Below are 14,866 nucleotides of genomic sequence, written 5' to 3'. Positions count from 1 at the left end.
CATTTTGTTTCCATATTTGTATGCATGTGAACACAGCTTAATGAAAAGAACTCATGGCGTTGAGTTATAGTCTCAGCATATCAATATTAAATTGCGACATAACGACTTTAAAATAGACATTTGTTTTACATAATTACTCTACATTAAGCCTATTGTACAGTTCATTTTAGTGCAGTTGATGGCGAAGCACTGGCTGCCTTTTTTCCTCTCATTTCGCTTCTGTTTAACAGATGCCATAACTGGCTCAAGGCACTCTCTCCACCCTTAGTAATGGCCGCCTTGCGGCACGCCGCTAGTCACGTGACGTCCATTCCAGGTCTATATTTCCATGGTTGACACCACTCTCTCTAATCAAGGCACTCTAGTGAGATTGTGCATGTTATCTGGTGCATCTAGAGTTTGCCAGTGGGACATGAAAGTCTCAAGTGCAGGTTTGATGCACAGCCACAGTGTAAGGGTGTCCATACTTATGCGTACCATCATTTTAACTTTGATACAGTATTTTTATTTAATTAACATCATGTTGGAGAGATTTGCTTTGAGTTTGGAGGATATTCATTTTTGAAGGATTAATAGGTTTAATTTTCTTTTTTTGTTGTTTTTTGTCTGGGTTTTTTTTTGTTAGTTTTTTTTTTTTTTTTTTTTTTTTGCTTGTTTGTTTGTTTGTTTTTCCAATTAAGTATTTAGTGAGGACACCAGCTTCTTTGTTAAATATTCACTTGTTTTCCAAGATGAATAAAGGATGAGCGCTTGACACATTTATCTGCATGCATACGTCTGTGCTACAAAACACAGCTTCATTAAATTCTGACAAATAAAGGACACATACACCCCAAACCAAGAAATCTGATTTTACTCGACCATAAAGTTTTATTTAAATTTTCCTTCCCACTTTGATCTTCCTTCAATTTACTGTATATCATTCATCCTACTTCATTCACTTCTCTTTCTCATGCACAATAATAAATAAAGCTGTGTGCATGGATAGCTTCTTCTTACAGAGGCAGATGTCAGAGTCTAAACTGTTCCACTAAGTGTACGGCTGCTGTCCTGCAGGGAGGCATGTCCGGTCACTGGCCGGACTCAAAACACTGATGCTTTCTCTTATTGGGGGTTCGAGCAACATCCTCTCTTATGTTTTATGTGTCTTTCCAGCCTCTCTTTTTTATGACCGAATGGTATTATAGAGAACAAGAATCATCCAGTCTTGGGATTGACTTTGCTTGCAGAGATGTTTTAAGTGCTGTTTACCACGCTTCAGTGCTTCGCCATTTTTTCATGATGAAATGCTTTCATTCAAAACAGCAGTTCAGTGCTGCCCCTCACTGTGATGTCGCATTTGGAAAAATGTCTGAATTTGGGAAAGGTTTAGGACCAAGCACCAAATTCCGGTGCTGAAAATGGAAAACAGAAAACCTGCAGTTTCTTGGATTGCCATTTAAGGCTCCAAAAGAACCCCAATACAACCCCTGGCAAAAATTATGGAATCACCGGCCTCAGAGGATGTTCATTCAGTTGTTTAATTTTGTGGGGAAAAAAAAAGCAGATCACAGACATGACACAAAACTAAAGTCAAGAAACACTAAAGTCAAGTCAAGAAACACTATAAGAAATCAAGGAAAAAAGATTGTGACAGTCAGTAACGGTTACTTTTTTAGACCAAGCAGAGGAAAAAAATATGGAATCACTCAATTCTGAGGAATAATTTATGGAATCACCCTGTAAATTTCCATCCCCCAAACTAAAACCTGCATCAAATCAGATCTGCTCGTTGACATTGACCCTATGCCATGACATTGATCCTATGTGTCTTTTTGCAAGGAACGTTTTCACAGTTTTTGCTCTATGACAAGATGCATTATCATCTTGAAAAATGATTTCATCATCCCCAAACATCCTTTCAATTGTCCAAAATATCAATGTAAACTTGTGCATTTATTGATGATGTAATGACAGCCATCTCCCCAGTGCCTTTACCTGACATGCAGCCCCATATCATCAATGACTGTGGAAATTTACATGTTCTCTTCAGGCAGTCATCTTTCAGGCAGTCATCATCACCTTGCCCAATGCAGATTCAAGATTCATCACTGAATATGACTTTCATCCAGTCATCCACAGTCCACAATTGCTTTTCCTTAGCCCATTGTAACCTTGTTTTTTTCTGTTTAGGTGTTAATGATTCCTTTCGTTTAGCTTTTCTGTATGTAAATCCCATTTCCTTTAGGCGGTTTCTTACAGTTCAGTCATAGACGTTGACTCCAGTTTCCTCCCATTCGTTCCTCATTTGTTTTGTTGTGCATTTCTGGATTTTTGAGACATATTGCTTTTAAGTTTTCTGTCTTGACGCTTTGATGTCTTCCTTGGTCTACCAGTATGTTTGCCTTTAACAACCTTCCCATGGTTTTTGTATTTGGTCCTGAGTTTAGACACAGCTGACTGTGAACAACCAACATCTTTTGCAACATTGCGTGATGATTTACTCTCTTTTAAGAGTTTGATAATCCTCTCCTTTGTTTCAACTGACATCTCTCGTGTTGGAGCCATGATTCATGTCAGTCCACTTGGTGCAACAGCTCTCCAAGGTGTGATCACTCCTTTTTAGATGCAGACTAATGAGCAGATCTGATATGATGCAGGTGTTAGTTTTGGGAATGAAAATTTACAGGGTGATTCCATAATTTTTTCCTCAGAATTGAGTGATTCCATATTTTTTTCCTCTGCTTGGTCTAAAAAAAGTAACCGTTAATGACTGCCACAATCTTTTTTTCTTGATTTCTTATAGTGTTTCTTAAAGCCAGAAAGTTGCCATTTGAAATGACTTTAGTTTTGTGTCATGTCTGTGATCTGCTTTTTTTCTACAAAATTAAACAACTGAATGAACATCCTCCGAGGCCAGTGATTCCATAATTTTTGCCAGGGGTTGTAGAAGCCCATGTTGAACGAGCCAACTTTACAGAAATAAACATGTCTGGTACAGCCTGGTAAAAAAACAACCAAACAAAGCGTTTTGCAGAGGTGTCAAGTAACGAAGTACAAATACTTCGTTACTGTACTTAAGTACACTTTTTAGGTATCTATACTTTACTCCATTACTTATTTTTCTGCCTACTTCTGACTTCTACTCATTACATTTTCACACAAGTATCTGTACTTTCTACTCCTTACATTTTTAAAACAAACAGCCTCGTTACTCTTGGCTTCAGTTTAATGTTATATATATATATATATATATATATATTTCACGTCATGTGCGCCTGTAATCAACTTTTCTGCAGCGCGGCTTTGCTTTGAACCGTGAACCAATCGAAGCAGTGGTTTGCAGATTGAAGCAATGCTTCGACCTATTGCTTCGTTTATTCTTTCTTTCTTTCGCTTAATTTCCCCCGGTAAAACCCTAAAGAGCATACTTCTGTGAGTATTATTTACCTTTTCTATGTTAAACCGACCTGTTATGGTCTTCTGAAACAGTTGATAGATGTATTTTATAACTTAAAAACGGGAGCGATGCTAACGCGTTAGCGTGTCTATGGCATTTTCAATGTTAAAACTTAGCATTAAGCAACTGCAGCTCTCATCACGTTCGGGTGCATTTGTTTTCAAATTGTAATATTTCTTAAATTTATTTTTCTTTATATATTAATAATCTAATGATTATTATATACAATTTTAGAGAAAGAGGCAAAAAGAACCTGAATAGAAACACAACAGAAAATATAAAAGCAACTAACAATGAACATACATAAATAAATACATACATACATAAATAAATGTTTCCTGTGAACACCTAGTGACTCTTACACCTCCACTTCATCCCTGTCTTATTTAATGACAGTTTGTTTCGGTCAAACCATATTTTCAATGTGTTAATTTCTTCAGTGATTTTCTCCAGAACTATCTGCCAAACTAGAAAACTGCTGCATCCTAGTAAGAGCAGAATACTACTGGAATGAATTTGAATAAGGAAAGTTGTGGGTTTTTTTGTTTGTTTTTTCCTTCACTAAATGGATGCTGCACTCACTGCAGTTTATTGTCTGGAATAGTCCCAGATTGCATTTCAGAGCTTCTAGAATTGAAACATTTGCGTGCAGGTGGTGTTGGGGGATAACGTTGGGTTTTAGGTCTTGGGCCACATGTAGAATGAATCAGTTTTTAAATTAAGCTTTCAATTCATATAGTGGCATCTACCCTTTTTTTTTTTTTTTTTAAGGTTACTTTATACTTTTATTCTTTAAGTAGGTTTTGGAGCACATACTTTTTCACTTTTACTTGAGTAAAGCGGTCAAGTTGATACTTCAACTTTTACCAGAGTGTTTTTAAACTGCAGTATCTATACTTCTACTTAAGTAACAAATGTGTGTACTTTTGACACCACTGGCGTTTTGTTCTCTATAACCTGTTTCTCCGTTCATGACAGCTGTGCGGGCATGGGGGGTATTGACATATTGACAAGAGAAAAGTGAAAAGAGTTCAAACTGCTGTGAATTGGTCTCTACCTAACTCATGTTGCTAAATGTGCTTCACAATAAAAGCATTTCAATGTAAAAGCGCAGCTAGCATGACTGCAAAGTTGCACAGTCATTGTTCCTTGTAACTGTTTCTAATCTGACAGCACTTAAGGTTATCTAAAATTTGTTGTCACAATTAGAGCAGATGGTGTTTTTCCAGAGTAGATGATCAACCAAAGCAAGCTAAGTGCTTTCTGGAAGAGAAACAAACAGGTAGCACAGCTAACCAAGTCAAGCTAACTGTTTTCATGAAGTGAAGGTGTCTACCGTAGCACATCTTGGACATTGCAAAAGAGGAGGACACCGTTTGATTGAATACCTTTAATTTTGGAGTTAAAAGGGGACTTCTCCAATTAAAATGTAAATCTCAAACCTAAAAATGATTTAACTTTGGTGTAAAAAGTAAGAGCAATTTCAGATATAACACAATGTATTATTAGGCTCTAAAAAAGTGTTTTCAGTTGTAGAAGAGTTTATTTCTCCCTAGTTTTACATAATATATGACAAAGAGGTTATATTTACACACAAATTAAATGAAACAAAAGAGTTTCCACCTCGTTAGCAGCATGTGACGTCACCACACTAACGTCCGTGAGATCATGCCATAAAATTAGGTACAGAATGCGACTTTTTAACCTCTTAAAATGCCTCTTAAAATATGACAAGTTTAGCCATCTTTGAACCTGTCCAAGGTCTGTGTGCCAAGAATGCTCCCTCTGAATTTGAAGACTCTGGCAACAATAGGACTGGACTTATGGTGAGCACAGACGGACGGGCGGATGGACGCAAAGTCTTTGCAATATCCAATGGCCATATTTTGATCTGGGATAAAAATGATTTCATTAGTCAGAAACAGAGAGCAAAATGTGGAGATGTGGCAACTCAGTGCCATCTTAATACCATGTTCTATAATCACACAGAGTTCAATTAATCAAACATCCAAACTATCTGCCCTTGTTTCACAGGTCCGCTCACATGCGTGCCCTCACTCGGCACACAATGCTTTCTGTCCAGTAATGGGTTTTAATCACAGAGGTTTAAATCAGAACTTATTATTAACCTCTGTGATTTTAATTAATCTATTTTTTCACTCACCTTTTTTTAGTTGGTGCCTGATTTAATCTGAGATGTGTAATCAAAGACAAGAGTGCACTAGGTTCTGTAACTACTTTGGCATTTAGGCTAAAAGGTGATGTTCTGAATTTATTATTTTTGCCTCCTCTGTGACTATTTAAATAACAAGAAAGATACTTACATGGATCGTATATCTGCTTAAAGCTTGGAATGTTCTCTATCAGACCATGGCAACGCTTTTCAACTTACCTTCCCTTTCGACACACTTACACCAATGCCGGACAAGTTTTTACCTCAGTTGGTGATGAAATCGTGTGTCTTCTCGGCAGCAGCGACTCTGCTTGCGTCTCTGCATCATCAGTGTAACATACCCTTCAGGTGTTCTTTCAGCTTGGGAAAAAGGAAAAAGACAGAGGGCCCGAGATCCAGACTGTAGGGTGGGTGTGGTAAGATTTGAACCACTGCAATGCTTCCTGTGTTTCTCAGCTCATGTCAGAATGAGCATTATCATGCTCAAGAATAACATCTTTTCCAGGATGAACCTTCTTCAAGCGTGTGCGCACCTTTTCCACCCGCACTTAATGCTGTTTGCCCACGACGGGCCTGGTCATGAAGACTCATCGTTGCTGGATTTTCGCTTGTCATACTCCTTGAAGTGTGGTGGCCAAGTGGTTAGTGTACTTGTTACAAGAGGAGATGGTTCCTAGTTCAAGACCACCCTTGCCCATTCTCCCTGTACTGTGGAGGTGCATCAGGAAGGGCTGTGGGGACCCCAAGTGAAATTTCAATTAGATTTATTACATTCATATAATGCCAAATCACAACAAAGCTGCCTAAAGGCGCTTTACATAAGTAAGGTCTAACCTCACCAACCCCTAGAGCAAGCTCACAGGCGACGATGGTAAGGAAAAATTCCCTCTGATGGGATTGAGGAGGAAACCTCAAGCAGACCAGACTCAGAGGGGTGACCCTCTGCTTAGGCCATTCTAACAGTTACAGGGTTTTTATGAAGTTTTACAGGGCTGAAAAGATGGAAAACAGGAATTCAAAAGATCTGCTGCATCAGCTTCAGGTATGGCATGTCACGGTCGGTCCAGCGTCCCATTGTCCACCAGTGTTGCCACAGTTACTTTGAAAAAGTAATCCAATTACTGATTACTGATTACTCCTTGAAAAAGTAACTTAGTTACTTTACTGATTACTCAATTGTAAAAGTAACTAAGTTAGATTACTAGTTACTTTTTTAGTTACTTTTCCCAGCTGCCGACAACAACCCTCTGCCACCTCAACATGACAATACCTGTTTTGCCAAAACTCACTTTATAGTCACCCTTTCTTGACTTCAATGAAAATAAATACTTGTTTTATAAAAAGTAAAATAAAGACCTCTTTCTTGACCTCATATTTAACTGTTGACAGCACTGTAACAGTAAAACTTGCAATTTCGAACCTACATTGTTTATAAATGTAACTATTAAATTCTAACATTTTTCTAACATTTAAATTCTCTCTAAACATTTTACTTGTCGAAATTATTATTATTTTAAGCAATATTAGTTGTAGTAAAAAACAGCTTCAAAATTGCACCTTTAATCTAGGGGTGTTGTGGGGGAGGGGGGCACATCCTTCCCCCACGCCCCCATTCCATCTAGATTCGCCCCTGCTTTGGTGTTTGAGCACAAAGAATGGATAACATTTATTTATGCAGAAAACATGACCAGATTTACAGGTAAGAAAGTTTTATTGCGTTTTCACATCATGTGGTCCTCAGAAAGAGAGTTTAGGTGCATTTGAGTGGAAAATAGTGTTAGTTGTTGACGTGTCGCGGAGGATCAGCTGTTTTTAACGAGACGATACGGAGCGGCTCAGCTCAGAATTCTAAATAAAGGAGAAAAAAAGTATAAAAATGTCTTTGTAAAGCTCAGTGCAGGTGTGCTGATCACCGGGCTTTAAGAGGTGAGGACGAGTCGAGCAGCTGAAAAAAACCGCGGATTAAAAGCTCACAGCTCGCTTAAAGTGGGCAGTTCAGTCGAACCCCGACCTCCTGCCCACAGACCAAGTTTAATGCTGCTATCGACCCACAATGAAAAATAATAGTAACGCACAGTGACATGGAGAAGTAACTTTAATCTGATTACTGATTTGGAAAGATTAACGCGTTAGATTACTCGTTACTAAAAAAGTGGTCAGATTAGAGTAACGCGTTACATCACTGTTGTCCACAGACACCACTCCCACACATTTCCCTCCACACCCTGGACAGAGATGTGGAGATGGTGTCTACTTCAGCAACCCTCCCGTCCTGTGCACAGGCAAAATTTCCTGTATATTCATTTTGTAAATTGTTTTGTCAATTGTGTCACTAGCATGGCCCAGGCAGAGGGTCACCCCTTTGAGTTTGATCTGCTTGAGGTTTCTTCCTCAAATCATCAGAGGGAGTTTTTCATAATTCTTGATTTGCAGCTGATGTACGAGGTCTGTCCGTAAAGTATAGGTCCTTTTTATTTTTTTCAAAAACTATATGGATTTCATTCATATGTTTTTACGTAAGACATGCTTGAACCCTCGTGCGCATGCGTGAGTTTTTCCACGCCTGTCGGTGACGTCATTCGCCTGTGAGCACTCCTTGTGGGAGGAGTCGTCCAGCCCCTCGTCGGAATTCCTTTGTCTGAGAAGTTGCTGAGAGACTGGCGCTTTGTTTGATCAAAATTTTTTCTAAACCTGTGAGACACATCGAAGTGGACACGGTTCGAAAAATTAAGCTGGTCTTCAGTGAAAATTTTAACAGCTGATGAGAGATTTTGAGGTGATACTGTCGCTTTAAGGACTTTTCACGGTGCGAGACGTCGCTCAGCGCTCTCAGGCACCATCATCAGCCTGTTTCAAGCTTAAAACCTCCACATTTCAGGCTCTATTGATCCAGGACATCGTGAGAGAACAGAGAAGTTTCAGAAGAAGTCGGTTTCAGCATTTTATCCGGATATTCCACTGTTAAAGGAGATTTTTTTAATGAAAGACGTGCGGGCGGATTGCAGCGTCGGCTCGCAGCCGCCGCGACGCTCCGCCACAGGAAAAACACCTCTGTTGGAAGCCTTAAGGACAAGTTGGAACATGTCCAGCTGATAAACAATTTCTCATATACTCACTCCACTGAAAGCCATCAAAAGCCAACTGGATTTTACAAATGGTTATCAACACGGAGGTGTTTTTCCTGTGCCACCGCGCCGCGTCGGCTGCGTCCCGACGCGCGGACCCGTCCGCACGTCTTTCATTAAAAAAATCTCCTTTAACAGTGGAATATCCGGATAAAATGCTGAAACCGACTTCTTCTGAAACTTCTCTGTTCTCTCACGACGTCCTGGATCAATAGAGCCTGAAATGTGGAGGTTTTAAGCTTGAAACAGGCTGATGACGCTGCCTGAGAGCGCAGCGCGACGTCTCGCACCGTGAAAAGTCCTTAAAGCGACAGAATCACCTCAAAATCTCTCATCAGCTGTTAAAATTTTCACTGAAAACCAGCTTAATTTTTCGAACCATGTCCACTTCGATGTGTCTCACAGGTTTAGAAAAAATTTTGATCAAACAAAGCACCAGTCTCTCAGCAACTTCTCAGACAAAGGAATTCCGACGAGGGGCTGGACGACTCCTCCCACAAGGAGTGCTCACAGGCGAATGACGTCACCGACAGGCATGGAAAAACTCACGCATGCGCACGAGGGTGCAAGCATGTCTGACGTAAAAACATATGAATGAAATCCATATAGTTTTTGAAAAAATAAAAAGGACCTATACTTTACGGACAGCCCTCGTACATTTTGGGGGTTAACACCCCTCTGAGCCATTTTGAATAGCTGGTCATGACAAATACTCCTGCAACCTTTCAGGGCCTTGTCAGCTATGTGCTGCACAATTTCCTTGACCGATTCGTGGTCATCTATCTGAACGACATCTTGAATTTCTCCAAAAACCTTGCTGAACATGTTTGTCAGGTCCTCCAGCGGCGTCGTGAAGTATGCCTTTCACCTCCCCCTCAGTGACTTTCCTCAGATTTATCATTCCTCATGGGCAGATTTGTCCTGACCCAGAAAAAATCTGTGCTGTGGTTGAGTTGCCGGCCCCCACTAAGTGTAAACAGCTGCAAGGGTTCCTCAGGTTTGCACATTTCTACTGTACATTAATATGCAACGACAGTCAGTTAGCCTTAGCCCTCACAGTACTCACTTCCCCCAAGACCACCTTTAGTTGGACACCTGCCATGGCCCAGGCCTTCACACAACTAAAATAGCTGTTTACCACCCAGCCCATACTCATGCAGCTGGGCCCTAGCCGCCAGTTTACAGTGGAGATCAACGCCTATGATTGCGGGATCAGGGCAGTGCCTTCACAGAGTGGGGTTGATAGCCGTCTCCAGCCTTGTGCATTTTTTTTCACACCACCTGTCCCCAGCTGACGTCAATTACGATGTCGACAACTACTGGCCATGAAGGAGGCTTTGGAGGAGTGGCATCACTTGTTGGAGGGGTCTACCATACCGTCCATTGTCTGGACCAATCACAAAAATCTCACCTACATTCAGAATGCCAAAAGACTCACTGCCCATCAAGCCAGGTGGGCCCTGTTTTTCAGACAATTTATCTTTTCCATTACCGACAGACCAGGATCCAAGAACACAAAACTGAATGCTCTCTCCAGACAGTTTTCCACAAAAACGGATCTCAACACCTTCCATCATCATGGGGACCCTCATCTAGAAAATCATACAGCACATCTTGGATGCCCAGAACAACATCCGGACCCAAGTGGGGGACCTCCAAGCCAGCTCGTCATTCCTCCCACCATGGTCTCTCAGGTACTGCAATTTTGTCACTCCTCTAAACTCACCTGTCATCCAGGAATTAATCGCATTTTGGATTATATCAAGAGACATTTTGGTGCCCTTCTATGGCTGTGGACTGCAGGTATTTTGTGTTGTCTTGTTCTGTTTTTGCCTGAGGAAAAACATCTCATTAACCTCCCCCTGGCCTCCTCCATCCTCTCTCGATCCCTCATTGCCCTTGGTCACACATCGGTTTGGATTTCGTCACTGGACTAGCTTCTTCACACAGACACACAGTGATCATCACCATTGTCAACCTGTTCTCCAAGATGGTGCACTTCGCCCCCTCACCAAGATCCCTACAGCCTGGGAAACCACTGACCTCCATGCCTTCCATCTGCATAGCATCTCATTGGACACTGTGTTGGACCATGGTCTCCAGTTTAAATCCCACGTCTGGAAGACCTTCTGCTCAGCCTTGGGGGCCATGGTCAGTATGTCGTCTGGGTTAAATGGACTGCATTTATGTAGCGCCTTTCAATCTGTATCAGACGGTCAAAGCGCTTTACACACCAATGCCTCACATTCACCCCGATGTCAGGCTGCTGCCATCCAAGGCACTCACTACACACCAGGAGCAACTAGGGGATTAAGGACCTGCAACTAGGGGATTAAAGACCTAAGGACTTGGGTTCCACTCTCAGTCCAACGGCCAGGCGGAGCGGGCCAACCAGGACATGTAATCAGCACTTCACTGCACCACCACCAAGGACCCTGTGGCCTGGAGTGAACTTCTGCCATGGATTGAATATGCTCACAACTCACAGGTATGCAGGTCCACTGGATTAACACCATTTGAATGCTCCCTAGGTTACCAGCTGCCTCTGTTCCTGGAGCAGGAAGAGAAAGTGGCCGTGTCCTCTGTCCAGGTGCACCACAGGCAGTGCCGCAGGGTCTGGGCTGCTGCCTGTTCCACCTTCTTGAGATCCAGAGACCGGGGTCATCGCCATGCAGACTGTCCTTGGACCCGGCCCTGCTCTATTGTCCCAGGGAGGAGGTGTGGCTGTCCTCCGCCATCATCCTGCTGCAGGCAGAGTTACGCAAATTGGTTCATTGGTTCCTGAGATGTTTCGTGGTTGACCACATAATCAATCATGTGGCTGCCCGCCTTCGCCTCCCGAGGTCTCTTTGGATCCACATGGTCTTCCATGTTTCCCACTTGCGGCCAGTCTGGACCAGTCCCCTGTGCCCTCCAGCCAGGCGTCTTCCTCCCACTCGAATTGTGGATGGCTATCCAGCCTGGACTGTGTGGCACCTCCTCGAAGTGTGCCATCGGGGTTGGGGTTTCCAATATCTGGTGGACTGGGAGGGTTATGAACCTGAGGAGTACTCCTGGGTGTCCTGCTCTCTCATCCTAAAGCCCAGTCTTGTCTGGAACTTCCATCACACTTATCTTGACAGACCAGGTGGGTCACCCAGGGGTTCCCGTTGAGGGGGTAGGTGTTGTTGTTGGGGGGGGGTGCTAGACTTAAACTGCCTCATTGCAATTGAGTCTGTCTCCAGTTCCTGGTTTGCAGCAACACTCCACCTTTGGACTCAAACTGAAAGTTCAACACCTTAAACGAATAGTTAACTGCGTCGTGGTGTTTTAGACTCCGCGTTGTGCATTCAAACCGTATAATGCACGGCTTTGAGTTGTTTAATCCGCTTATACCATGGTCCCACACAGTGAGCTAACACACAAATATTTATTTAAGTTAACAGAACTTGATAAAAATGCATAAGTACGTATTTGGGACTATTTTATGCCAGTCTCAAGATATTTTCATCCTTGGCAACCGTTCTCTTCTTTTTTCCCGTCTTCAATCTTGTCCAGTTTGTCCAATGTTAAATCTTTATGCCGTTGCGTTTGCTGTTCTTCTCATTTGCTCTCCTCCTCTTTCCATTCCTCAAACGTTTTATTTTGGCCAAAAATATTAAAATTCACTTGGAAATCCATGTTTTATCGCGTTTCTGTCATTCATCTGTCAAAACACAGCTGATCTGCGCCAACTGATTTGCGCATTGCTATGGTGACGACCAGAGCGGAGTGATATTACAGTGACTTAACTCGCCGAATTACGTGTGCGTATACACGAAAATAATGCATGCCAGTTAGACATGGAATTCTCATGACCATGGTATTATAATAATAATTATTATTATTATTCTGCATATCCTGGCTTGCCACAGTATAAAAACACAAAGGATGGTCACGGAATCTATTTACAGCATGGTGACTTCAATGAATAAAATCAATAAAATCTGTATTTTCAGGTAAAATGTGTGTTTGTCTTATTTTGTGCATACCTGCAAGCGGCTGGTAGAATTTAATTTTGCACTTATGGTAAATGGACTGCATTTATATAGCACTTTTCCATCTGCATCAGACGCTCAAAGTGCTTTTACATTAATGCCTCACATTCACCCCGATGTCAGGGTGCTGCCATACAAGGTGCTCACTACACACTGGGAGCAATAGGGGATTAAAGACCTTGCCCAAGGGCCCTTAGTGATTTTCCAGTCAGGCTGGGATTTGAACCGAGGCTCTTCTGGTCTCAAGCCCAACGCCTTAACCACTATTTGTGCAATTCATGCGATTTAGTACATGTTATATGGGATATTAGTAAATTAAGGCCTTATTGTTTTTGCACATGCACGCGTCATCATCAGACATCTAGTCAAGTCCCCAATCCTGCAAAATCAAGGTCCTTAGGACCCATTCACCCTGATGTAAAGTGGCTGACGCTGGCTGATGTAGCACATTCTCAAATATCTTTGTGAAACACCGGCAAACACTCGCTTCATAGGTTCAAATTTCCTGTCTTCAATGCAGGTTGCTCAGCGCAGGGCAACATTATACTGGAGTTGCTCAATGTTTGGTAACGGTCCAGTAACTTAATAAAGGAAGTAGTTCAATTTTTGCCGTTGGAAGGCAGGCGCATTGGTAGCACACTCTGCAGAGCTTAGCTTAGCGGAGCTGATCTTCAATTCAACATTTGAGACGTCATGTGACATAGCCTTATGATATAAACTTGACATCTGTGATTTTGTCATTTGGTACCGGTGCATCGTCGAGACAGGTTCTATATTCCTTCACATTTCTACATATTTCTTCATGCCCAAGGGATCCAAAGGAGGTAGTGCGTCTCTGACATTGGCCAGTGGAGGGCGGCGGAGGCGAACAAAGCAGCAGTAGTAGTGGAACCCAAATGACGTCGACTTAGCTCCAACGGTGTCTGGCAGACAATCTAATTTTTCACTATCCGTTGCCAGTCACTGGGCTAATCATGTGTCTTAATGTGTGGATGTGTGAATGGGCCATGACAAAGAGTTAAATGGAATCACTCCCGTGAAATCCCCTGCAAATATTAATTTGTTTGGAATTTTTCATATCATGAAAGCTAAATGTTTTTTTTTTTTGTTTTTTTTTTTGAAGGCACTGTGAGATGAAACAACTGATCACTGGCCACTGATTGCAGGAGCTGCAGAAACATCACTGCCTTTCAATAAAAAAATAAAATGTTTTCTTCCTCCCATGACCTGATCCCAGATAAGCAGTTGAAGATGGGATGAGAGATGTTTTCTTCCAGGACTAGTTACAAGAGGCAATGTTTGGGTCTGTGCATGTGTGACTGCAGACGGAGTGCCCAGTGTGGGTCATGACCACAGATAACCTGAAAAAAAGGACACGAGCATGCAGCTAAATTATTTATTTATTTATTTCACTTTGTTGGTTGCTATGGCAAAGAACACAGATTTTAAATATACACACAGGCCTACTACATATGTACACACATATGCCGAAATCCCAGGGCGAAATGCTAAACAGCCCAGGGCCATATGAGCTCCCGCTGACCAGGTTGACCCAACAGACGGCCGGATCGCTCGCTTCCTCTCTCACTCTTTCTGCTTTCAGACACTAAAGCTGCAGCACTGCAGGCATTTCTGTTTAAAAAATGAAACAAACTACATCCTGACTTTCAAATATGTTTGATTTGAGGCAGATCTAACATGAACAGATCTTCACAGAAAGACCAGTAACAATCACATAATATTCACCATTTGGAAGGTCAGAGGCTTCGATTTTTAAATTTTTCCAGGATGAGAAAAAAAACTCACTAGACACCATCTGAGTCACGCTGACAACAACTGACTTTTCAAAGACATTTACTTTATTTCCAGCAATTATGGGTGAAGATACAGTTTTGTTACAGTCCATAAATATTTGTGCAGTAACTGTTTTCATCATTTTGTTTCATGCACAGCATCACAGTGGAGTTGAAATGATATAATCAAGCTCTGCTTGTTGTGTAGTTTAATTTAACAAAATCATCACGTTAACTATTAAGTGTTTACGGTCATTTTATGCATAGTCCCTCCAGTTCCAGAGGACATACTACACACACTAAATGTAAGATTTATTGTT

At 41.7% G+C, this 14,866-nt stretch overlaps 1 protein-coding gene across 1 annotated transcript in view; it reads right to left on the bottom strand.

Moving 5' to 3' along the window:
• Nucleotides 1–14,866, bottom strand: part of kcnab1a (potassium voltage-gated channel, shaker-related subfamily, beta member 1 a) — a 385,002-nt gene that overhangs the window by 353,613 nt on the left and 16,523 nt on the right. The window lies entirely within an intron of this gene.

This window comes from Thalassophryne amazonica, chromosome 4 (genome assembly GCF_902500255.1).
Source record: "Thalassophryne amazonica chromosome 4, fThaAma1.1, whole genome shotgun sequence".
NCBI lineage: Eukaryota > Metazoa > Chordata > Actinopteri > Batrachoidiformes > Batrachoididae > Thalassophryne > Thalassophryne amazonica.
The sequence above is the reverse complement of the archived record's forward strand: the minus strand, read 5'-3'. Positions and strand labels throughout refer to the sequence as shown.